The sequence below is a fragment of the Gymnogyps californianus genome, chromosome 5 (genome assembly GCF_018139145.2).
Source record: "Gymnogyps californianus isolate 813 chromosome 5, ASM1813914v2, whole genome shotgun sequence".
NCBI lineage: Eukaryota > Metazoa > Chordata > Aves > Accipitriformes > Cathartidae > Gymnogyps > Gymnogyps californianus.
In genome coordinates, this window is record NC_059475.1 from 15697578 (window position 1) to 15724456 (window position 26879).

Sequence of the window (26879 nt, forward strand, 5' to 3'; positions counted from 1 at the left end):
AATACTTACCAGTAGGTAGATAAGTACTTGGTTCCTTTGTGCACCACTAAACCTAGGACACAGAAAAGCTACATTCAGGTGCATAACTGTTTTCAGATTTGAGCAATTCTGCACACTTAGCCAGGTTCAGTCTGAGAAGCAGAAATCATTCTAAAGACTATACAAATATCTAGCACTGATAAAGCACATTATCAAGAGGACTTCCAGTTTACTTCAATATATTACAAAAACGATAGACCTATCAAACTGCTGTACCATGATTATGATGGTCATAATGATGCTGAAGAACCTCCCTTCCTTTGGAAAACATCATTGTACTTTACCCTCTTAAGAAAAATAATGCTTATGAAATGCTGTTTCTTGGACAAGCAAAATAAGCTATTAAGTACAGCTGCTCATTAAGTAATCCCTTTAACAGTGCCTTAAAGGAAGTGTCATTCATTACTAGGTAAGGGAAGAAGCTCTGAAAGGTCACTTTTGCTTAAGGCCACCACCAAGAAAATGACATCTTACATTGCCCCAGTTCCAATCTTGTGCTCAGTACTATTATACAACTTCCCGTATTCACCACAATATCTATGCCTCTTTATTAAAATAATCTTACAAGAGATTACCACAAGAACTACGTTATTTTTCAATATTATTTCTACTTTATTCTACAGCTTTTACACACAGCCAGGTTAAAGTTGAGTTCAGGAGATAAAATGTCTTCCAGCAACAGCTAGTATGCATATGAAGAAGCAAGATAAAAATAATGAATAATGAGTTTCTGCTAGGAGGGTTACATAAACAGCAATCCTCATTAAAACACAGTTTCTCTGAACTAGATGAGCCCTTTAGATGTAAATCGTCATGGGTTCAAGTCATGCAACAATCTACAAATTAAAAGAGTTCTCTGCAGCAAATAATGTAGATAACGCAAAAGTCTGTCTTTATGTTCCCTTGCTATTCATACCCATTAGAAGGGGGTTTTTGGTTTTTTTCTTCCTCCTTGAATCTGACCAGAGATATGTGCTTTAAACAGACTCTACTTCTGTGGACTCGCCACACAGACAGCAAGATTCTTAACAGATTTCTAACAGATTCTTTAAATTCTTTAAGCCTCTGGCCAAGCTTTTGTTTTATCTACTTCGTTTCAGTGGCTTATATTGTGAAGTACAGACATTTTTATAAGAGGTTCTATACATTTCAACTAAGTCTGAAAACATAAATTCAGGTGAAACCCTTCACAAAGCAAGACTAAACCAGAACTGATGTTACAGGTACCAAGACAAGATTTAAATGAAAGTGGGTCTCTTCAGAAGGACTAAAACAGTGACAGACTAACAAAATTATAAAACCCTGAAAACCACCAACTAGAGTCCTGGGGAATAAAGTCTTAAGCAAGAGCTTTGGAGGTTACTAGTATGTATCCATTCCACGAGATAATTATATTCAACACAGATGAAGTCTACAGAAAAAAGCAGACACCAGATCCTTTTCCATACAAGATATTAAGCTGCAGAGTTTGACACTGATTAAAGCCACAATTTTTGCTTTAGGAAGAAGTCCTGTCCTGTCTACTGCCTATTTGCACAGTTGAGTGTTGAAGCCGATCAGGGAATGGATTAAAAAAAACCCAAACCCCAAACTTCTTTGCTGGGTTCCTATATAGACAGAGCAGGTCCCTGGTCCCATTTACAGCACAGCTGTGGCCTTCAGTGCCATTCGGTTATTTACTATCCTCCTGTTCACAGGACAGTCATTCTCAACCTCCTCCTAAAGATGTAGTGAGCATTTTGCAGATGGTCTAAGCCATCTGTGGCTAGTAGCCACAGATAACACCCTAATGAGAAGTCTAATATACTTTACACCAACTGCTCAGACTGCATAGATATCCAAGCAGGCTTTAATCTCTTTATTAATTATGGCTGGTTAAAATTGCTATATCATATTTTCAGATGCAAGAACACCATGACTTATGAAGTCCTCTCAATAATTCCTACTTGGCTTTTCCAAGAAGCAGCAGCATGAGGTAAGTGCAGTTTTCACAGCCTTGCTGTTGCCTAAGGTTTCTAAATAGCAGCAGGATTTTTTTCCTGAATTTTATTCAAAAAACTAAGATAGGATCATACTTTCTGAGACTATTCAGAACTATTTGGGCTACAACTTTGAAGAAGATTATCAATGCATTCTGATGCTGCTTGATAATTACAGCAGCAAGTGATTTTTCTGAAGGAAAACGTATCAAGATTATATGGTCTTCAAAGTAACTATATATAACAACTCTGGCTCCTTAAAAAAGTAGGAAGCCTTATTTTTCTGCTGAAATTGACAGCTTTGATCTCCGTACTCGCCAAGCAGTCTCCTACTCACAAGAAGTCACTGTTCCACAAAGTCACGACTGCAGATAAACATACATTCCTTAGCACTAAGAAACATGGTGCACAGCAACTGCAGCACATTCATTTGTAACATCTAGAGAATCCCAATCACTCAATAGTTGCTTGTTTATTTTACTATTTCACATTACAGTGCTGTATTTTTGTCACTGTATGATTGCACACTTGCACTGACAAATCCAGTGACTTCTAGTATTCAAGACAGAAGAATATTATTAATATTAGTGGTTATCTGAAAAGTTGAATTTTATTTTTATATTTGCAAGACAGTCTCATCAGCATACATACACTTAATTTGGTCACTATATTTAAGTTCTGTCCTTGGGAAACTTCTAAAATCAAATCAGTGTATAAATTTCCGTCAAATTTTATAAGCAGACTGCAGTTTTCAAACAGTTTGAAGTTAAAAACTGATTTAAAAATCTGACAAATTTGCAATAGTTTTAGCAAAACTTTATACTGCATGCCAGTTCTAAGCAGCAAATTCACATGATAAAACATCAGAAGAAAAGCTCCCTAGGCGTAAGCATGATTAAAATAAAGATAGACCTTGTTTTAAATGCTAACTACACCGCATCAGTTAACATTTTCACATAAGTTTAGCTTCACTTTGAACTTCTGACTTTGTAGCCATCTAAGTTCAAAGGCGGAGAGCGAGCAGAATTTAAACTTCTCCAACATTTACAAAGAGAAGGGCAAATTCCATTTGGACCATCTATCAGCAGGGAACTCCTCTCAAACGCTCAGAAGAATATATTTCAATTCAAATCCCAGAAACAGGAAAACCAGATACCTGAACCATTACTGACCATACCAAGTTTGCAACAACTGGAAGTCATCAGAAGACCTAGAAGTAATCCTTAAAGTCAGGATTGTTCTCTTCTCAACTGCTGCACGCTATTTTAAGTAACAGTAATAATCAGTTTTCAACTGTCAATCTGTTCACCTTCAAGAGCACAACTCTTTCCAAACACTTAAAGAATGGGTCAAATGCTTCTTTTTTTAATTAAGAAAAGAAACTAGAATCAACTGAAGGGATTATAACAGAAATTTGAAAGTGATAAAACAATCTCCTATACCACTTATTTATCCCCTAAATTTGAAATTAAATGGACACATTCATACTTTACATGAAGTCCCCATATTTACACTGCCCTAGCAGTAACTCACCAATACTGCCTGCTTCATTTAAAAGCAGGTCTGAAAATCTCAACCACCCGATTCATCTACAGCCTTGACAAAAGGTAATCTGTCTCTTACAGTGAGACTTAGTTAACTTTAAGCAATATTTTCTTTAAGTATTCGACCAGATGTGATCAGACATGAGTCTGCAGACCTCCTTCTTTGGCTCCAGTCTAGCAGAGTTTCCCCAAGAGCAACACTTCCTTGGTGGCAATTTTTAATAAATGTGTTTAGAGTCTAAAGTTAATTTGCTCAGTCAAGTACCTGTGTATTGCTACGTAATTTTATTTGAGTATTGCTCATTATTCATTATTTCAAAGGAGTAAAATGCTCTGTTAAAAAAAAATTGCAACAACAAAACTTTATTAATATCAAGAACCAAGAAATAGCAAGATATTCGACCATCTCCTTCAAATCAAAGCCTCTACATGGAATGGAAATTAATTTCAAATCAGATTTTCACTTACAGAGGCTTACATAAAAACCCCAAAATATATTTACATATGCAGTAATCTAGCAAATACATAAAATTGAATCATGAAGAAATTTTTTTCTAATGAGGAATTTACAGGTTTTTGGTAAGAAACTTCGGGAGAATCGATACAGGATATTACATCTCTACCAGGACAAAGACTCCCAAAATCTAAATTAGTTTCCTATCTTAGTGAGCAAGGGATGACTCTATTAGAGATAAATCCTGTTACCTTAAGCAGAGGTAATCTCACTATCTGCTCATGTACACGTTAACATTCTTCTCTACTTGAGTTGCACAAAATTTTCTTTTCAAAAAAACCCAAGGCTTTTAGCATTCTATTTATAATTTGTTCTAGTGCTAAACAAGCACAGAACATATTATTTGGCAATTCATTCTTAAGAAATACTTTATAGTTATCACAAATCAGTGCACATAAATTCCCTAGAGTCCAAGCACTAAATACAGAAGCAATGATAACAAGTCAGACCATTTCCTGCATTCCTTATAAAGTAATGCCCTGACATACAGTAGCGAGAGCTTCCTCAAAACAAGTGTAATTTTCACAATAACTCTGTGGTTACTTTGCCATTAATTAAAAAAACATTTGAGGCATTTGCCTAACACTGAGTGATAGCTAACTTAAGAATTAACAAATCTTGCCTGCATACCAGAGACGGTAGCAGTTTTATGGGATACCAGGGAAAACTTAGCAAAGTAAGACAGCAGTAATATACTATGGAAAGTACTAATCATCTGGAAAGGAATTCATAGCAAGACATTTGCCACAGCAGGAAAACTCCTTAGCAAGAAAAAACACAAGAACTTTGATGTTCAAAAGCCCTCTCTGCCAGATGCATTCAGATAGCTACAAACCGAGAAACAACTGAACAGCTACTTCAAGAAGTCGTCATGAGTAAGTCTGTTATTTTTTAAAATACTGTTAGGTTTAAACTGGAAGGTTTTCAATAATGCGTACATAAGTAGTCCTGAAAGGTTAGTGTTTCAGGTATATAGTTCTATCACGCTATCTTTCCACTAAAAACTTAGTAGCTTCTTTAATCCAGTCATCTTAGCAAAATTAGAAAGTGCCCCCCTACAGATGCGATTAACACAGTTAACTGAAAGACTGAATCCATTTCATTTTGGGTCATATCTACAGAATCTTCAAAGACAATTTCACTAGCTTAAATACAGGTGCAGCTTCTAATTGAGCAAACTCTGAACCAGCACTCATTTCTGTTTTGCCCAAATCATTCAGCTCATAAATACCTAAGCAGCTGTACCAAGACCAGCAACTGCATCTCTTAACTTCAATTTTGAAATTTCATTTACATCTAAAAAGTACAATTCCATCACAAAACCTCTGATCTTGAGAGCTAGGTAAGAACAGGGTGTTTCCAGTACTAGAACAGGAAGCGTCCGGGAATGCTTCAAGGTCTTTCAATATTGGCAACAAATCCCTTAAAATCCAGCCTCAGCTGTTTCAGTGCTTATAAAAACACTTATGAACTCTTCTACTTAAATCAATTTCCATCCAGGCCACTGTGCAGAAGACTGTTACTTTTTTTATATATATACATATACTTTATGGCATACTTTCTAACTGTAGAATCTTGAGGTTTTTGATCAGTGTTCCAAGAGAGACAAAGAGTGGAAGCATCCGTCGTGATGTTCCAGCCAAATCTTAGTGTAGGCAGCTACAGCTACCTACAGATCATATGTTTTCCATTGCCACAAAGCACTCTTCCCGTTCTTGAACCAGTGGTTTGTACCATCAGCCACTGCAAGCCACTCCACCAGTAGATGTGGATACATGCAGATTTGGTACAGTATGTTTGCAAGCTTCTTCGGCATATTTGTGCTGTTATACTCCTCCCCTCTAATTTTGAACCCAATCACAATTTCATTTAAGTCTGTTGAAGAGATAGGGGTCTTAAAGATAAAAAAATTCCATAAAAGTTTCATAAAAACAAGCAACCTGACACCACCAAGAACACTAGATGTCACAGCTAGAAGAAAACAGTAGTATGAGCTCATATTATTGGGCACCACGGATTTATTACCAGGATAATCTTTATAAATGCTTGAATCATGGCAAGAAATCCTTAAAGCCAATCAGCAGAAGACAGAAATCAACAGGAAACTTGACATTGGTTTCATCAGCTGTAGAACTACTCACCAACTTTTGTATCTCTGTATTTCTCCCTACTTTTTTCTCAGCTCTCTAACAGCATACCTGCAATTCTGTTCCTGCCCAGTATTTTCTGGATGCAGATACCAGAAAAAAGCAATAATGAAACTGATGGCATCCCAGGCTGTTTCATTCTGATGCACTTGGCCAAGATTTTTTTTTCCATGCCTTACAGCCAAGCCTATTACCAGCATTGTTTGACAAAGGCTAAGAATTTTAGTTCTGTTGCAATGTTTCTCCTTACAGAATAATGTTTTCATATCCACTCCTGTTTCAGAAGTTTGCTTTTAAAAGCTTTTTACTGGGTCTCTTGCTTTTCAGCCACCTCTAAAGTTGTGCTTTTCTCCATGTCACCCTTACGATTCACACTCTTTTCCACCAATCCCTCTTTTCAAAGGGTACTTGAAAACACTCATGCAATACAAAATATTTCACACAGAATCAACATTAGCTACTGTTTAGGATTTGGGGGTTTTTATTTTTTAAGTAATGCCATCGCCCCAAATATTTTGATTCCCCAGCTGAATAATTTGAGCAGTAATCCATGATTTGCAAAATAATTTTACTCTGGAATATCACTTTCATGGAACAATTAAGACTGGAAGGGACCTCAGGGGGTCTCTAGTTCCATTACCTGCTCAAAGCAGGGTCAGCTATGAGAAGGTGACAAGGATGCTCAGGGCTTTATCCATGCAGCAATATCGCAAACAAAGATTTAGTTATTCATACCGTGCAGGCCTGATCACAGCAGAGCGTGACAAATTACCTGGAGCATCTATCTATACTAGTACTTTCAATAATCCCAATACCAGTAGTACTAAGCAGAAGGTAGACAACATTTTAAACTACACAACCAATTCAATCAAAAACACAGAAAGTGTCTAGAGCGCGGGGAGGACAGAGAAAAGAGGAAAGAAATATTTGTGCTGCCTGCTCTAATTACCCAAATAGAGAAGCCCAAATACCTTCCATATAGTTTTGTAACATTCTACAGCATAGACAGAGGACCATAGTAAAAACCCAAATTTTAAGTTATATGCCTGAAGTAAGCCCTGCAAATATCCTCCTCGTGTCACAAAGCATTCAAAACGCAGCAAAATGCAGGAAGTTCATGATGCAATGTACAGTGGCTATTAACGCAGGGAGATGGAAACAACCCTCCCCCACAAAGATCCTACTCTAGTCCCTGTGCAGCAGTGCACAGTATACACCTTCAACAAAACAATCAAAAACATTAGTACCGTAGGATAGAAAAACCATGTCACCACAGCTCTGTCCCAGATTTAACTCTATATCACTGTATTAGTATCAACCTACCAGTCTAATCAAATGCAATTCTGCTACAGTAGCCAAATTATTTCTACCACTTGCTTCAGCAGATGAGTTTCCCCTCAGGCAGGAAACTTGCACAGTTTCAGTTATAACCAGCAGATACTTCTTAGCCATAAACCTAGTATTTATGCAAGTATTAAGCAGAATTGTTGATTATTAATTGATAGAACAAATGCACTGTTCACATGTACCTTTTTGTTTTACACATTAGAAAATACTAAATGCTTATTAGATGTATTGATTCAATGATTTTTTTTTCTTTTTTTTAAAACACTACACTGGTAGAAAACTGAACAGGATGGCTATACTCAGTCAGACCAAAGGTTGATCTCATTCTCAACTTGTCTCTAAGGGTGGCTTCAGAAATGCAAATGGAAAAAAGCTAAACCAAGGCAAGCATGTAATGACACTTCCTCAAAATACTCTTCTAGTCTCCACTAATTTGCCACTCAAGTACTTCCTGAATCCTGAGGTAACTTCTCTAATATTAAGCCCCCTGATGGATATTTTCCTCTAGGAATTTGTCCAGCTGCATGCTGAACTCATTCAACACTCGTCTTATAACTCAGCACTGTCACCACCCTCTGCTTTTCTGCTGTGACTACAATCTAAGTAGAAGACCGTATCCGTTATCGATGACCTGTTCTCCATGTGTCTCCTATAACTACTAATATCAACTACACTATTGAAATGTACAAGCTACAAACTCTACATGGACCAAATTATTTCATCTAGGTCATCATGCAGTAACTAACCTCTAGATCTGAACAAGTGACATACTCTTAACTCAAATACCATGAGGTTCTCATACACTACATACTGCAAGTTTCCAATTATGGTTGGTTTTTTGTAAGTGATGTTTTGTTTATAACTTTAATGCCACACACCTGAAAAATTACAAGTTACATGAAATATGCAGACATACCTTCACTCTCTACTTCATTTTCTTCAATGAAAGCACTCGGAAGTGACCACCACTTGGAACAAACTAAACTTACTCTAAGTAAATAATTTCAAGTTGCATTTCTACTAAGGTATAGATCAAAGTAATATTTCTCATAACTTTTTTTAATGTGAGCATTGAGGAAAACATTTTATTCTAAATCTTTTATAGATTAAGTGAGGTTTATCACTACTGGCACACTTTGAAACATTTCCTCCTTCACTCATCCAGTCTGGAAAAAACACTTCTGCATTCTTCCGCAACAACTGACATCACAGCAACCTTCTCGTGTACAAAGGGGCTGGATGAATGCTGTATTAGATGACTGATGTTATTGACCACTGCTGATAAAAACTGAACTCTGGTTCTGGTAAGTAATTACATATCCACATCATCTACTTAAAATAGAGGAATATGTTTACAGTTACACTTCCACAAAGCAAACTATTTACATTTGTGCTATACTCTCTCATTTTTAAGTTTGTTGTACTATTCTATAAATAAATAAATACCACAGTAATTTCTGCACTAACTGTGGACACTAAAAGGCAATATTTCTAAAATTAAAAAATGGAAGATCATTACCTGCATGTCATTAAGGCTGACCTTAAAACACATTTTATGTGTGTTTATATATACTATAAATATATACTATATTTTATGAATTCCAGTCATGTTAGCATTATGCTTATACTGTCCTACCTATCAATGTTAATTTATTGCAATTTTTAAAGCTTCCATAAGATAGCCTTAAGATTGTTCAAGACTTTAAAGACAAACAACATGCAATCCTGCTCTAACCAAATTCAAATCTAGCATTCATTTTTCTAGCCCCATACTGGTCTGGTTTTGGTCCCACATCAAAGCCTAACACATCAAAAAAAAAAACCCCAAAACATCACCTCAGCATTTTTATTTTTTAAGCAACATTTTAATTCCAGTTTCCTCAGCTAGATAGCAGATATAATAGCAGCACTGGACAAGAAATATCAGCAGTTTCAAGTTAATTTAGTTTGAGAAGTAAGAAACAGAGGAACACAAATTCAGAAAAGATTTTTTTACGTGACATTTTGAAATGCATCATTTTCCATTTAAGGCATGCAATTTTCTTTGTTGCTACATAGAGAGCTACTCAAAAGAGATAAAAATAACTAAATCATCAATTTATATACAGTGATTATCTGTACTGATGAACCTTTATGTTTGAGTTCTTAATGATGACAATAATACTCCAAAAGGAAAGTGGAACCTCAACTATCTAAATCAGGATTACTATTATGTTGTAATTAAATAGGACAAATCTATTTTATTAAATCAATCAAAATTTTAAATCTTTGAGACCACCTATGTATTTTTTATAAACAAGCATCTTTATGTAAAAGACTGTTCAAATACAGCACAACATTTAAGAAGGTGGGACTACAGTTTATTACTTGTTTGGTTTGTGGGTTTTTTTTCCCCCAACAAAAGGCCATTTAACTTCAAGTATTTGTTACTTCTCCCTGTGCTTTCTCCCACTGCCTTTATCTTTTATGCAACTTTCTTTCACTGTCCATTTATTCTTACTAGTTTTGCTTCAACTTGCTTTCAGTTTTAAAAAAAATAATTAACCTGGTGGGCATTATAGTCCCTTTTTGCCGCTCCCACAAATGTGGTAAATGAGCCCAATTTAAGCAGATTCTTTTCCTCCCAGACGCATAAAGAAAGTTTTTTCCAGGCCCACTCTCAGTGTTGGGAGAATGAAGGACACAACTGCCTTCAAATCTAACAAAACCAACTAACAAAATACTTCCGTCTGTCAGATTTCATTCCCCCAGCCCCATTTCCGCTTTCCCTTTGGATTCTTCATAAATCATCCACCACTACTACTCTTGAACACAGTTTATAGTCTAAGTCGGTATTGCACAACATTTTACAAACATCACACGTTTTTTCTTGAATTTTCAGTTCCCTTCGGAAAGAGATTTGCATTAAACATGCAAGGCTGTTATTTAAAACCTCTGCATCTCTCCCCTATCCCAAATCAGCTTAACTGCACTATGCTCTAGAACCACATTTGTAATAAGTAATACAATGATGAGGAAGAGCATCAGAATCTTTCCTTTCTTCCAAGCTCTTTTTTTTGAGTGCATCTTGCTACCATATTCTCTTTCCCCAACAACAGCATAGCTGTTAGTGGCAGGTTACTTGTGCTAACAAAGATGCAGGTGTACCTTTTTTTATTGCATTCATGCAGAATAATAAACTCGATCAAGTTGTGAACAGTAAGCCAGTTACACGCTTCCCTGTACTACTTCTAATATCTGAAAAGCTCCTGGAGGAAATAGCAGAGCTGTTTAAGGACCAGCTTTGTAAACAGCCAGCTTCTCTGGAATCACTGTAACGCACCAAACCGAGGTTAGCTAACCCACTCAAAAAGCCAGTAAGAAGATGAATAAAAAGGAACTGTAAATCTGGTGGGTCTATGCAGCGACAGCCAAGGTCCCCCCTACAGAGGGAGAGCACTCCGGCTCCCGAAAGCCTTCCCAAGCGCCTCCTGCTCAGCGCCAGGTGACAGCTACGTGCCACGCCGAACACTTCACCCTCAGGTACAAAAAGCACCTCTGAAACCTGGAGTGTTATGAAGCGCAAGCAGCCCCTCAGACGCCTCGGAATTACGGCTCCGCGTCAGAAGCAGCACCGCTCCAGCGCTTCAGACAACGCACTTAGCTGATGAAGTACTTTCAGCAGGCAGCGCCTTCGTCGCCACCGCCTCCCGGCTCGCAGGAGCCCGCACAGACACGAAGAGGTGGGGACGAGCCGTGCGGGCAGCGCTGACCCCAGCCCCGCTGCCCACCCGCCACCGCGGCCCGAGCCCCGGGCCCCGCCGCTCGCAGGTGCCGCCCCGGCAGCGCGGGGAACACCGGCCGCCCCCTGGCCCGGAGCCGCGCCGAGGCCAAGCCGGCAGCGGGGAGCGCCCGGAGGCCGAGGGTCGCGTCGCGGCGACCCCTGAAGGAAGGAAGGGCGAAGCGGGGCAAGGGGGGGGGGGCGGGGGAAGCAAGCGGACACCGGCAGGGAGCGACAGGACCAGCGGAAGGGAGCAGAGCCCCAACCTCGTCCCGACATCCAGCGGCGGGGCTCCCCGCGCCTACCTCGCAGCGCCGCCGCCCCGCGGCAACGGCCATTTCCCTTCTTCCCTCCTGCCTGCCGCCGGGAACGCGCGCACCAGCCTGGCGGCAGCCCCCCTCCCGCCGCTTAACCGCCGCCGCCGTGCGCTCACTTCCGGCCCCGGCCCGCAGCGCTGGCGCTGGCGCGGGGGAGGGGGCGGGGCGCGGCCCTGAGGAGATGGGCAGGGGCGGGGCGAGGCGGGGCGGGGCGGGGCGCGGCGCCGACCGCTTCGCCTGGACCCTGCCCCGGGCGCCCGGCCGGCCGCCACCTCACCTGTTCCCCTCGCCTCCTCCCCGGGGCCAGCGCCGCCTCCGCCCCGGCGGCGCGGCACGCTGCGGAGCCCGGCCGGCGGCGGGGGTCGACCCCCGCCGGGAAAACGGGCCGGTAACTGCCGCGCGGCCGGTGGGGCCCGGCTGTAACCGTCGCCGCTGTGGCGGCCGGGCCCCGTGGGCCACGGCAGCGGGGGCTGGGTGGCTCTGGTGACTCTCCGTCATTTCCTCCCCTTATCGCCCGATCTTCCTAAGAACGTTCGGCATGACTGGAAACTTGCACAACGCACCGAAAACGTCCGCCTGGGCGGCTGGAGCTGAGCCGCAGATACAACGAACTTCCTCTGCCGCTGGCCGCGGAGGAAGGGTACTGCCCGCGCCCGCCGGGAACAGAAAATGCATCGGAGGACGAGGCTGAGAAGTGACGCTAGTGAAACGAGGCTGCTCCGTAGCACATGGGGTTTAGTTGTAGACGGAAATAGTTTCATCACTTGCCAGTTGACGACTCCAGTGGTTTGGAACAACATGTTCCACTAAACAGAATTTTGCTTAATTTAACTTCAGAAACTCCTTCGCCGGCCCCGGCACATCCCTGTTGTCAATTCCAGCCTTCCTGACATACTAACACGTTTCAAAAAGATAATATTTTGGTTTGACCTTCACAATAGCTTCAAAAGAATATAATGCTTTGACTATGCTCGAAAGTATTGCATGTGGGATTTTATACAAAGTTTAGACAATGGGCCTTTCATAAGATCAAATAAAAAGTTGTAATGGGCATTTAAAAGTAACAATACGATTTCTAATGTAGATGCAAAAGAATTCCAGAGAGAATAACTTTATATTCCGTCGATTCAGGGGATACTACTTAAAATAATCAAAGAATTCAGTTTATGCCTACTGGTATTTTATTCAGCACTTTTAGCACACCTAAGTTCCAAAAAATACAAAATGCTTAATGAAGCATAGAAGACACCTGAAAAAGTGTCAGTTTAGAAGCTACAATATAAACGAATTAATAAAAATAAGTAATAAATACATTGCTGGCAGTGACATTTTCTCTGTGATTATATATAAACCCCACCATTTTAGCATCTAAGCATTTTCTATCGGATAAATCTTGACCTAGCACCATTAAGGTCAATGAAGGCCCTTGCAGGTGACTTTAACAAGAGCAAAATGGAGACTGGGAAGGCTGACACGAAGTCTGTTCCTGTAGAAGCATCATAGGCGTGACTCTCTAATTACACAGACTAAAAAAATTACCAGAGTTCTTACTACCCTTGTGATCTAAGCCATCAAGCATTTTTCAGGTTGTCAGTTATTAAGAGGAGAAATCGACCCTTTCTAATGCCGTTCCAGTACTGACAATCAATAAGCCAATTCTGCTCCAATTTTGAACACAGAACGGAGCATCAGCAGAAGACATCTACTCTGCTCTCAAGGTCCAGGTTACTTTCCAGACTGCCTGTCCAAAGACACTTTCTTTTCAGATTGCATTTTAGTTTTTTTGTCCTGGCAGTCATGTCTCCTGGCCACCTCTTCTGTTGGGCTCCTGTAGTGATCCTGGCCAGGAGACCACTGTACGTGGAGGAGTTAGTGACCCACATAACAATTAGACGGAGGCCAGTGCTGTGCTGTGCTGTGCTGCCCGTACAGCCTGGCCTTCAGACCTGTGTTCTGCTGTGCGTATCCCTTGGCCGCAGGGTCAACTTTGCAGCTCATTGTAACAGGAGTCTGCAGGCAGCTCCCACTTGGTACCGGCGATTACACCACCTGCGCGTCCTTGCCTGTATCTAAAAGTGCAGCAAGAGGTTCCCACGTGAACACCCTTTCTGTTTGGCAGTAGAAATGATGGACAGAATTGTTTTCTTGTAAGAAAGTCCTATAATGACTGACATGGGAAACCCTTTTCTACAGATGGGTCTGCAGAGTGTGCTGCACCCATTCAATGCTGCACAACTGAGGGTTCCCAGCATCTATAGAGGTGTAGGATTATCTATGCTATCCTCTCTTTCTTCATAGTGCTGGCTCTAATAAACAGCAGTTTAAATGATACTTTACAGAGGTGGAGTGCCTTTCTTACTGGGATCCTAATGGACCAGCACCTCCTGGTGCAAAACAGTTCCCATGGTGTTTGTGCTGCTTTCTCCCTCACACACAGGTCAAATGAAACTGCTCTGGATTACACCTCCGACTCACTGCCCACAGGCTTTAGTCCTGGGACAACCATTTGTCTATGTTTCATCCATCACTAACCAAAGGTGCATTAATATGCTTAGCCTAAAAAAAGGGCGGCTTCCACAGCCAACAATTTCAACAAGATCATGACTATCTGACTGACCAACCTCCATCACGTTACGTAATATATGACAGTATGACCAGATCAAATACGAATCATAAAAGTTGAGATAGGAAAGATGATTTGGTTCATTCTAGGGATTAGGGCAGAATTTTAGACTATTATCAAGCCTGCCTACCAGTACCATGATAACTGCAAGAACCTTCTGTGCCTTTCCTTAGAAATTATTTCCTTCTTGTCAGAAATTTTTCCTGCTATTCTGCATTTATTTTAATAATTTAAGCCCATCCTTTTTAGCAGTATCTCATTTTTGCAAAATATTCTAAAGGTACTTCATGTTAAATAGGTACTGATTTCCTTTTATCACACTGAATACAAACTGAATATGCTATTCCTTCCTTTGCTTTCACCCCTTACACTGAAGAGCAATTCCAACATCAGTACTTTTGCCTCTGCTTTCATTGTTTCTCAGCTACATTCACATTACATACATACCAATTATTGGGTGCACTCTAGAAGCAGTACCAGCCAGTTTTAGAAATAGCATTTGTATATCAGATGCCACGTAGCATTCTCCATAGCTGGGCAGCCAAAATAGTTCTGCTTCAAGAGAAATAACTGCTTGCAATTGTGTCGTGGTTTAAGCCCAGTCAGCAGCTAAGCACCACACAGCCGCTCCCTCACTCCCCCTCCCCGCTCCCAGCAGGATGGGGAGGAGAACTGGGAAAGAAGGTAAAACTCGTGGGTTGAGATAAGAATGGTTTAATAACTAAAGTAAAATATAATACTAACAACAATAATAATAAAATATAGTAATAATAATAATAATAATAATAATAATAATAGTAATGAAAAGGAATATAACCCAGCCGAAACCAGGACACATTGGAAGCCCAGCTTCTAGGTAAAATGACACTATCCCCTAGATAGTTGAGTCAATGAAGGGAACAATGACATAGCCTGCAGACTTGCTTATGAATGGATAATTACAAGTCACATCCCCACATGAAAACATTACATCAGTTTTAAAGTATTTCTTACACAGGAAGTTATTAACATGTCCATGTAAATACAATGCACAGGGTGTGTGGCTCAGCAGTCTCACTACCTTGCTACTATATATGTTGTCTGTGATACATTCACCAAATGCCACAGTTCCCCTGAGTTTTCAGGACACACTTGGCAAAGCTATGTCTTGTTAAAAAAAAAAAAGTGTGCTGCAGATAGACAAGCAGTAAAAATCCATACAATTTTATTAAGTAACATTTTTATTAAAATTTAAATTGCATACTACAGTCAGAATAAACATGAGAGAATTTGGTCAAATACTTGGAGAAAGTAAGAGCTGTGCTCACTACCCTGATGATACTCAAACTTCAACAAAGAATTCTGTTGTGGTTTAACCCCAGCCAGCAGCTAAGCACCACGCAGCCGCTCGCTCACTCCTCCTCCCTCCCAGTGGGATGGGGAGGAGAATCAAAAACAAGTAAAACTCATGGGTTGAGATAAGAATAGTTTAACAGCTAAAGTAAAATAACATATAATACTAACAATAATAATAATAATTGTAAGGAAGAGGAATATAAGGAAAAAAAAGAAATAAGACCCAAGGCAAAAAAATAGTGATGCAAAATGCAATTGATCACCACCCGCTGACCGATGCCAGAGCCGCGATCCGCCCCTCTGGGCCAACTCCCCCCTGTTTATATACTGAGCATGATGTTCTATGGTATGGAATATCCCTTTGGCTAGTTCAGGTCAGCTGCCCCGGCTATGCTCCCTCCCAGCTTCTTGTACACCTGCTTGCTGGCAGAGCATGGGAAACTGAAAAGTCCTTAACTTAGGATAAGCGCTACTTAGCAACAACTAAAACATCAGCGTGTTATCAACAGTATTCTCACACTAAATCCAAAACACACTGTACCAGCTACTAGGAAGAGAATTAACTCTATCCCAGCTGAAACCAGGACAAATTCCAACACAACATATGCAAAAATCAAATCAACTTGTGTAACTAACTATACTGACACTAGTATTAACTGGAAATATGACAAACTGCAGCTGGCAGATGCCTTTTAAAATAATACTTGGGATACCAGGAAGCTTGATGTATACCCAGATCAAAAGCATGGCTACATGTAACAAAGCATAACAAATGTGTTTTGGTGAAGGCAACACGTGGGAAGTAAAAACAAACAAACAAAAAGAAAACAACCCAAAAAAATCACTTTAAAAACAAAATTGCCTTAATTTTCTTCTCAGCCTAAAATGCATTTATGTAAGCCCTCCAAATTTAACAGATGAACGCCTTGATTCAACTACTGGAATTGCTACTTGCCTTTAACTAATTGGAAGGAATAAACTTGATGTCTGTTGTTAGAGTATCCTTTTTGTGAATGAGAAATTGTTAGTAGAAGCACTGGGACTATTAAAGGACAAATGTGTTTCCTCTGACAATAGGAAGATGGAGCATATCATACCAAGGACAAAAATCTCTTTGCAGATACCATGATGTGTACCAGAACATGGTACTTACTTTGTGCAGCACGCCTGTTCCATGGAAATTCCCAAACATTTGTGCATCGGGGTGGGGACTGCAACACAAAGTTCACCCCCATCCCGCTGATAGACTCTCCTTGGCACAGACCATGCGCGGGTGTCTCGCTGCCCTTGGAGCGGTCTGGGGGAACAGCACTGTGGGGGCTCGCAGCTCAGCAGGGCGGGCAACGCTGCATTTTGGCCAGGTGTGAGCACCCATCCCGGAGCAGCCAGCCTCAACAGCACAGTCCCTGCGCAATTCAAAGAAACCTCATGCAGTTGTCATAACTGGCGAGCTATGCTCAGTGCTGTAGCTATTCTTCTGTGTGTGGCCTTCAAAAGCCTTATGGCCTGTGACTTATATTCATGGAGCAGTTTAGAAACTCATATTTGAAAGAAATTAGAAACTCATAATTTGAATTATAAAGTACGCTAACTCAGACTATGCAGGAAAGGAAAATTATGCATCTACACTTACGACTCCAATATTAGGCTGCTCTTCAGGACAGCTACAAGATTCAGTGATGTTTGAATTAAAGGCTAAACAGTTTAAATTTATCTTGACTTATATTTTCTTAAAGATGTACATATAAAGAAATCATGTTAAATATACTGAGAAACTATTAACTTAAACAGAGTAATACTACAAAAACCTACCAATCCTCAGCTAATGAAGACAGGTAGTTCTAATGTCCTCAAGGGGACTCCTATGTATTTAAAAGCAACAAGTTTTAAGCCCTAATTCTGGAACATCTGGTAATTTGTATCAAAATTGCAGCTATGATTTTTTAGTCTCTATAAACTCTTTTTTTTTCTCTGAAAACCAGCAGAGGGAGACAGGTTCTTTTTTACTCCCAAAGAAAGCAAAAGATTGTCTTACTTCCTCAAAAATATACCTTCTGAAAATTCAGTATGATTTCCTAGATTAGTCTCACAATGCCTTTTCTTGGTAATTTTGAACTTTATTATTAATACTCACTTTTCTTGTTCTGAGTGTTTACTCAAGCTTAAATGGCTATTGCTTACATCTGCAGATGTTTATTCAACAGTATGTTGCTATTGATATTTCATTGTTGATTTCTTTCAGGGAGAAAGGGGATATCAGTGTTAGTAATGAACGAAAGAGAAAAATATGCCATAGTTATTTTTGTATTCTTTCACTGTTATGCAACAGCTTGCATGTGTTTTCAGCGTGTGTAAGATCTGCATATGGCTCTCAAAATCTATACAATAATTTCAGCTGACTATATATATGAGTTACATATTTAAGGCTCAAACATAAGAAGAAAATTCTGCTCTGCAATCAAAAAATACTGCTGATAGTTTCAAGTGCAAGTAAAATCTTCTCTTGGGTTAATTTCTTAGGACCCAGGTCCTGTTTCAGTAAATGGGAATTTGGGCACTAGAAGCCCAAATACTACTACAGATCTTGGCACAGAAACATAGGTATGTCCCACACAATTTAGGCAACATTCTCTACAAAATGGCATGACAGGGCATGCATTTGAAATTCATAAAAGATTTTTCATATTTACTCCTATTATTTTCCAAATACATTATGGCCAGAAGAGCTATTAGAACATGGAACTGAAGAACAGAAACAATATAACATATTTCACTACTTGTTTTACTGTAAATACTTTGTGATAACTTTTAATCTATTTTTTCATATAACTTCCTTTTACAGATGGTTTATATAACCAGAGAAGAAGTTATAAGAAATGTTTTTTGGATAGGAGGTGTTCTATGCGATATGCACGATTTCTATCATTTGAAGGCTTTAAATAAAACGAAGCTTCTGAACATTCCTAAAATGGAGTGGAAGTAGAAGAGTTAGAAAACACAGGCAGAAACTGTGTCAGTGCTGCAATATACTCAGGAGGTACCGTGGGATAGTTGTTAGTCTGTAGTATGCTTTGGTAAGGGCTGTTAATATAAGAATGATGCCAGAAAAACCTGAGGGAGAAACTGCGGGCAACAGGATGCGTACCTGGAAATAGCAATCATTCCCTGGGTAAAGGTAATTGAGGTAATTGGGAAGCCTTCTGGTATTTAAAATCCCAATCACAGCAAGTCATGCTTAATCAGACATCCAAAGGCAGAGGATGATAAAACCTCATGTTGACTACTCACTTGAATTATCCCATATCGAAGAATTAAAATACAGCAAACAAAACAAAACCAGCCCTACCAGGAGGAATCCTAGAGCAAGAGACTTCCACAGTGATCTCTTTGGCAGGCTGCTAAGAAAGAGGCTACAGGGTCTTCTCCCAGCTGCCCAAATTCCTGCAGCTCCATGGAAGATCCAAGCCCTCCCCAACAAAATCTGCTATTTCCTTTCTGGTATGAGCTAATTGCATAAAGCTTCTTGTAGTAACCCTACGTTCATCAGTAACACAACTTCACAGTTTTTTAAGCATTGCGAGTCAATGGAAATATTCTACTATTAAAAAAAATTGAACAATTCCTTATGTCATGCATTTATTTGTAGTAACACAGTGTATACTGCCGAAAAGAAATTATCCTATCAAGTACATTCAGTGAGGTAGTTTTCATATCCCTGTGTAAGTCTAATTCTGTCATGGCTCTGGCCCTTAATCTTTGTATTTTGGTATACAATTTTTTGTAGTTTTCATAGGGGAAGTTAAGCGGACAATGTGTTTCCTGGAGGATATTTATAAAACTAGTTTTCAGGTTAAGGGTCAATGATTCAAATTCAACAGATTTTATCTAATGGATGTTCTGGAAGCAGCAGAATTAAATTAAAATGCCTGAAATCCTTGCCAAGATGCTTTAATTGGTAAATAAGTATCTTCTACTTAGGAATGACAGTTATGTAAGAGTAGAGTACTGGCACATTATTCAAAGGGATTTATTGCTTGCCTTTGCCATTTACATTCATGAGCAGAAAGACACCCATGCTTGAGGGACAAAACCAGATATTGTTTTAATGAAAATGATCTCCGAGTCTGGTGGAAAACTTTTCAGATAGGATTGCAGTAGTCAGCCCCCAGTAGAAAGAAGCCAACAGCATTAATACATGTCACAACTCACTTAAACAACTTGATGCAGATCTTGTGTGCGTGGGAGGAAAAAAGTAGCGTGTGTTCACATATGCACTGCTCACTGAGAAACTTCAAGGACGAGGACAGCTAATCAGTGTACCGCACAGTTCTGGCCTCATTACGAACCCTGTCTTTGTGGATACTCCTCATCCATCAGAATAGTTCTACCGAATATATCAGGAACTCTGTCAGGATCAAGCTTATGCACCCAAGTGTGGGTGTGCAGAACACGTTGGGAACATCACTTCTCATCTTCCAAGGTGTCAGAGAAATCACCTGTCAGCAAACCTTCTCGGGATCTACTGTCATCCTTCTGCAATGAAGCAGTGACACATCAGGCCATGGAGAAATACAGCACTCATCCTAATTAAGAGCAGGGCTCAGGCAGTATTGAAGCATTTGCAAACACAGTATTAATGTTAAGAAAATTACTTATTTTCCAAATATAAACATAATACCAAGTTTTAAATAGTAATGGTCCTTAGCTTGAGAAATATACTCAAGAGTAGCTGAAGGATATGGAAGAGGATGCGGATAAGGGAATGGCACTTCAATATAGTGTCATGGGCTAACTCTGCCTATGATACCATACCTAATTTGCCACAGTGCAGCAAGTATTTAAGTTTATGCGTGTGTGTGGTGAAAGCATAGAGTGGTCTAGTGACTCTTTGAAATTTCTTAATGGAAAAATTTTTAGCTACCTCATTTTAACTAAATCCCAAGCCTTTAAAAAAAAAATTATTAAATTGTGTATGTCACCTGCAAATATTACTTCCATTAGAATACTATATAGTCTTTTGGAAGAGAAGAAATTCATCATCCAAGTCAGGAATCTCATCACAGTAGCATTAAGCATTATCTTGGGTTTGTATTTAAATCAATGGAAGTTTTGCTCTGGTTTCACTGAAAGCATAGCCTAAAAAGAACAAAATCATCTTTGCTTCGTCCCACTAAAACCAATGGTTGAATCCACCTGGAATGTTTCGGCATCCCCCAAAGGTACCTGGCTGAATCCTTGACCTGTGAGAGACTACGTATTAAAATACCGAACTAATGAAAAGCTAGGTCCTTCAGCTATGTGTTCATACTCTGTTAGCAAGGTCACCCTGTCCTTCTTAGTCTCACATTATTAAAAACAAGTCCAACTCTAACCTGGTCATTAGATTATGAAGTAAATTGCCCATCTCCTATCTAATATTAAAAACCTCTGGAAATCCACAAGGTTTAAGTCAGAAAAGCCAGAATTTTTCTAAAACCAAGCAATCTTTATAAAATTTAAAACCTGAATAAAAATTAACATGCTAGTCTTATAAAATGGCCCTACTATGCTGTGAAGTATTATAAATTTAGTTCCTGGCTACTACTTTTTCCTAAAGCAGCAGAGAATACACAGTACTGATCATCTCTGATCTCTCTCTTTGGTTGAGAAAGACTTTAATAGCTTGTTCTAAAGACAGACAGAAGTGGACTTTTTTCAACCCTGAAAATACAAGAGACATTCCCAGGCTTTTAGAGAATTCCCTGGATATCTTTGAGTGTGCATACAGCTTTCACTAAAGGGGTAATATATGGATTTGAAACAGATGGTTTTTTTCTTTTCCAAAATTATTGTTATCACAAATCCTACAGTTTGGAATAGTCAGGCTAAAAATCCTATTCTCAATTATACCACTTCTGCGTGCTTAGTTTTTCTCACATCAAAGTTTCATGAGCTTTACAGTCACCACACAGTTTTCTAAGGAAAAGGACAGATAGCCTGACAGCTGTAGAGGGCTTACACTGCAAGTATTTAAAGAATCCTTCTTTAATCTGATTTTAGCGGAAATTAAGCTTTACCCATTTTCTATTTGCAACAAAATTAACAGGGTTGATCTCACAGATAACTAAACCATTCCCTGGAAGTCTGGAATCTGTTATGTGCAGTCTCAAAAGCTATTATTATGTTGCATACAGAAGGAAGGAAGGAGGGAAGGAGGGAGAGAAGGGAGGGAGGGAGAGAGGGAGGGGAGCAAAAAGCTGAAACTATCTGTTTCCATGACAGTGTGTATCATAATGTAATTTGTTAATATTCCATCTGAGCCCTCAATAAAGGGGATTTGCAGCAAACCCTGGAGTATATTCAGTCTCTGAAAACCAGGCCACATGGTGGGATGTGGTTAAGACCAGAACTCGGGTATCCAGCTTCCCACAGGCTCTTCCATAACTATTAGATTGTTCCCAGAAAGTCCCTTTTAACCCTAAATTACTTTAAAAATACTCATATTTCTTTAATCTCCTTTCAGATATCACAATTCTGAGAATTCACTAACCTTTTGGAGTGTAATCACCAATAACATTTTTCCACTACGGTATTTCTTTTCCTTTTTTCCCTTTCTTAAATAAGCATATAGGTTAAAGAAGCTCAAATAAGCATGCTCAGTTATTTCACCACCTAGTATTTTAGTGACCTACCCCAAGTCATTTAGGGTCAAAATAGAATTTTATAACACTGAAGACTCTGCAACTCATTAGAAACCTTTAGTGCATCAGTAAAGAACAAATGCTGTATTATGCTCTCAACTAAGCACACACATGGAGATTAGAGACTACTAATAGAGCATGACTAGCACCTTTGCAAACAAAGGACTGCACAGATAAATACACTGCTTGCCTAATGGCAAAAGGCAGACAGATGTGATGACAGAGGTAGAGCTTGTACTGAAAGCTTTTTTTTTTTTTAAACCCATGCTTAAACTGTATGTCCCTCTGTGATCATTAAGCACTGGGAATGAATGTTTTGGGTGGTTGTTGTAAATAAGGATTTAAAAAAATCTGATGCTGATACTTTTAATGGCTTTGAAAACCCTTAAATGATTAAATAACTTGATTGCAGTCTACTACTAACCCTTAGTGGTATAAAAGTCAGAATATTTTGATGCAAGACATCAATTCTTGCCCAAAATTTGAGTCCTATGAGGGACCCTATGTCTGAAGTCATTAATGTGAAGGGAGTTTTGCCTTGACCAGATGATAAAGCCTTAAGACTGTGTTTGAGTATCTAAAAAAAGTTTTGTGCAGCCACTTCAGTTGGTAAAGTTCCTTAAAACCTCAGAAAATAGTATTAATTTAAAAATAACATGGGAAGCAATATTTGTTTCCATCTCTCCGAGTACAGCAATTCCACTCAACACAGAGACTGTGTGATTTGTTGGGTAGGTTGGGGAAGGATGACTCTTCAGGAGGATTTGCAGGGGCTCCACATGTCCCTTTGCACATGTGGTGGGTTGACCCTGCCTGGATGCCAGGTACCCACCAAAGCCACTCTTATCACTCCCCCTCCTCAGCTGGACAGGGGAGAGAAAATATAACAAAAGGCTTGTGGGTCGAGATAAGGACAGAGAGAGATCACTCACCAATTACCGTCATGGGCAAAACAGACTCGACTTGGGGAAAAATTAGTTTAATTTATTACTAGTCAAATCAGAATAGGATAATGAGAAATAAAACCAAATCTTAAAACACCTTCCCCCCACCCCTCCCTTCTTCCCGGGCTTAACTTTACTCCTGATTTTCTCTACCTCCTCCCCCCGAGCGGCGCAGGGGGACGGGGAATGGGGGTTGCAGTCAGTTCATCACACGTTGTTTCTGCTGCTCCTTCCTCCTCAGGGAGAGGACTCCTCACCCTCTTCCCCTGCTGTGGCGTGGGGTCCCTCCCACGGGAGACAGTCCTCCACGAACTTCTCCAACATGAGTCCTTCCCACAGGCTACAGTTCTTCACGAACTGCTCCAGCGTGGTTCCCTTCCATGGGGTGCAGTCCTTCAGGAACAGACTGCTCCAGCGTGGGTCCCCTGTGGGGTCACAAGTCCTGCCAGCAAACCTGCTTCAGCATGGGGTCCTCTCTCCACGGGTCCGCAAGTCCTGCCGGGAGCCTGCTCCAGCGCAGGCTTCCCACAGGGTCACAGCATCCTTCGGGCATCCACCTGCTCCAGCGTGGGGTCCTCCACGGGCTGCAGGTGGATATCTGCTCCACCGTTCACCTCCATGGGCTGCAGGGGGACAGCCTGCCTCACCATGGTCTTCACCACGGGCTGCAGGGGAATCTCTGCTGGGGTGCCTGGAGCACCTCCTCCCCCTCCTTCTTCCCTGACCTTGGTGTCTGCGGAGTTGTTTTTCTCACATATTCTCACTCTCTGGCTGCAACTGCTACTCCCCTGTAACTTCTTTTCCCCTTCTTAAATATGTTATCCCAGAGGCGCTACCACTGTTGCTGATGGGCTCGGCCTTGGCCAGCGGTGGGTCCGTCTTGGAACCCGCTGGCATTGGCTTTATCGGACATAGGGGAAGCTTCTAGCAGCTTCTCACAGAAGCCACCCCTGTAGCCCCCCTGCTACCAAAACCTTGCCACGCAAACCCAATACAGCACAAGAAGTTTTGGGGGGAGGCTCAGACATGCCAGAGAAGAATGGATGAAAAGGATTTGTTGCGAGACAGGCCTTCCAGTCCCCTGGTAATGAGGCAACAGAACCTGCACCATTTCTTAGATGAAATTATACATCTGCAGCCTGAGGCCCACAGAAAGAGTTTGATAACACTTTTACAACAGATACAGTTTTTTTAGGCAAACCACTTTGTCTTGGCTTCAGTTCACCAGCCTGCAAAATGGACGTTATCTAACTGTGGTTTTGTGAAACAAGGAACAATTGCAGAGTGCTTTCAGATAGACTGATGAAAGCTTTTACTTTGTACGTTACATTTTTATTGGTGGAGGGATATGGAAGGATGTGGGAGTAAGGCCAGAAGATCTGACAACATAAGCGAAGAAAATAATGTCCAGAAGAAGAATTGTTGTCGCCCTGATCTATTTTATAGGTCAGTCTGTCTCTCAGACATTTCCATGTCCACTGTCTTTTACAACTGTAAACACCTGCAGCAAGTACCATGAAGAAAGGCAGTATTAGCTACCTTTAATCCAATGTCAACATCAGAAAAGTAGGCAGCACATAGCTAACCAATTCTAGGAAGCTCTTAGGTGTTGGTTCACAGGGCAGCTTTTCCACTTCTAAGTTGTATCAACAGATTTGGAATCAAAGCTTCTGGTTTTTATTTCCAGTGTGGCAGTTGCTCCACAACAAGGAGTAACTTCTTTGCTTCACAACCTATGAAACCCTTGGCTTAATGTTTACCTATTTCACAGAATAAGTATGAACACTAACCACTGTAAAATATTTTATAGTAAAACTGCCTGTAAGAAAAAACAGTGCCTAAGTAATTAAAGTGTGATGGCCGTTTAGTTGCACAATTGATTTGATGTTGGTCTTCCAAAATTATTTTAAAGGTGTTACTTTTACGTTCATATCACTATTTAATTCCTGCTTCTGCAAAAACATATTAAAAGTGAGTGTTAGTTGCAGGAGGATGTAGCAATCTTGATTTTCTTTCTCCACAAGGCTTTCTGTACCCTTTGCTTCAAACTGTCCTTCTCCCACTTCCCCCTTGTGACGTAAGTCAATCAGGTCAACTATGTAACTTTTCATCCAATTTAGATACATTCAGTAAAATTACCAGTTAGATACCAAAGCAAATATCTATATAGAGTCCATCTTTTGAAATAAAGCTCAAGCTATGCAACAAAATGTTATACTGATCTGTGAGTTTTCCTACTCCAGGATATGTAACTTCTTTTGAAAGAGCTTGCATTATGATTTATTTCCATTCCTCTGCAGTAGGTAGAAGCCTGTATTTCCATTTTCTAGACACACAGCTTGGCAGAGGCAAGAAAATTACAAACAATGCTCTTTCAAATATTCTCACCCAGCCTTATTTTTATGAATACTTTTGGAGATGAGGAAAAATATTTGCAATGCAGTATTAAACATGTATGAATTGACAAAGAATAAAGATCAATGGCTGATAAAGTACAAAAGGTGACAGAAGCAGAGTGAAACAACTTCTAAGCTACTTTTATGTTTAGCTAGGGCTTATGCAGGTCAATACAAAACATGCAAATTTGCCCCTGGCACACCTTTTGTAGAAATCTCTTTTTAAAATTTCATCAAAGAAAGGAAAAGTTGGGATGACTTCCCTTTCTGTAATGAAGTCGCCCCTTGCCACATATTATTTACACATCTTGCTCATAATACTACTACTGAAGAGAAAGTGTTTCATCTCTGAAGTAGACAAAATGTTTCCTGATGGCCAGGGTCCAAAACAACGCAGGATGGAGTAGAACTTGCAACCATATCCTCCCATTCTTGTAACATTCAAATCTCCTCAGCAAGTTTTTCAGGAAAAGATAATGCTGGGGTCCAACAAGGACACCAACAATACTTTTTGCTAAATACTGTTCCTTTTTTCAGTGTGAGGAAACAAATACACGTCCAGTCTGTAACTAACTGTTCCAATGAGCACAGATACATTTTTTGGTGTGTTTTATTTTCAACTTCCAAAACTGTAAATAATGTCAGCACTATTCTACAGATGTCCACAAACATGCATTTTTCATTTCAGCATAACCAGATGAAACAGTGGACAAAAGGGTGTTTCATGCTGCGGAGAGTCTAGAAAGGTTGGGGAAATGGCTTCCAGACCAGAAGTGGTCTTGCTACTCTTTCACTGGAAGATTCAGTCTTCAGCACACTCCCCATGGAAGAGTAGCAGGGAAAAACGAAGACTCCAGACAGGCGGGGGACTGGGGAATGAGAGCCACCTCTCCTCAAACACCTCTGTGGAGCAAAAATGAAAGGCCATAAATTCTGGTTTAAATCCTCCACTTCCATATTTCCTGAAAAACATTCAATACACACACTCACCTGTATGCTTGCTCACGCTTGTGCATGCTCATACTCACTTGCACACTCACCAGAATGTATACACACTGATGCATCTTTACATTCACTCACACGCCTCCCATATGCCCATTTGCTCATACACACTGACTCCTGCTCCGTCTCACGCCCATGCTCACATGTACTCACTCACACTCACTTGGTCATACCGCTGTACCCCCCTTGCACTCACCTGTGCTTCCCCCCCATCCTTTGAGATTTTTCTTCCTAGAACAACTAATCATTCAT

At 40.3% G+C, this 26879-nt stretch overlaps 1 protein-coding gene across 3 annotated transcripts in view; it reads right to left on the reverse strand.

Annotated features, from left to right (window-relative positions):
* Positions 1 to 26879, reverse strand: part of PIK3C2A (phosphatidylinositol-4-phosphate 3-kinase catalytic subunit type 2 alpha) — a 77482-nt gene that overhangs the window by 44579 nt on the left and 6024 nt on the right. The window contains exon 2 of one of the 3 annotated variants that reach the window (XM_050898200.1): positions 10 to 52. The exons of 1 other annotated variant lie outside the window; for it this stretch is intronic. The gene's annotated coding sequence lies outside the window, so the exon portion shown is untranslated. Of the gene's footprint in view, positions 1 to 9; positions 53 to 11635; positions 11673 to 26879 lie in introns of those variants that run through there. One more of the 3 variants, XM_050898199.1, reaches the window with a different exon arrangement.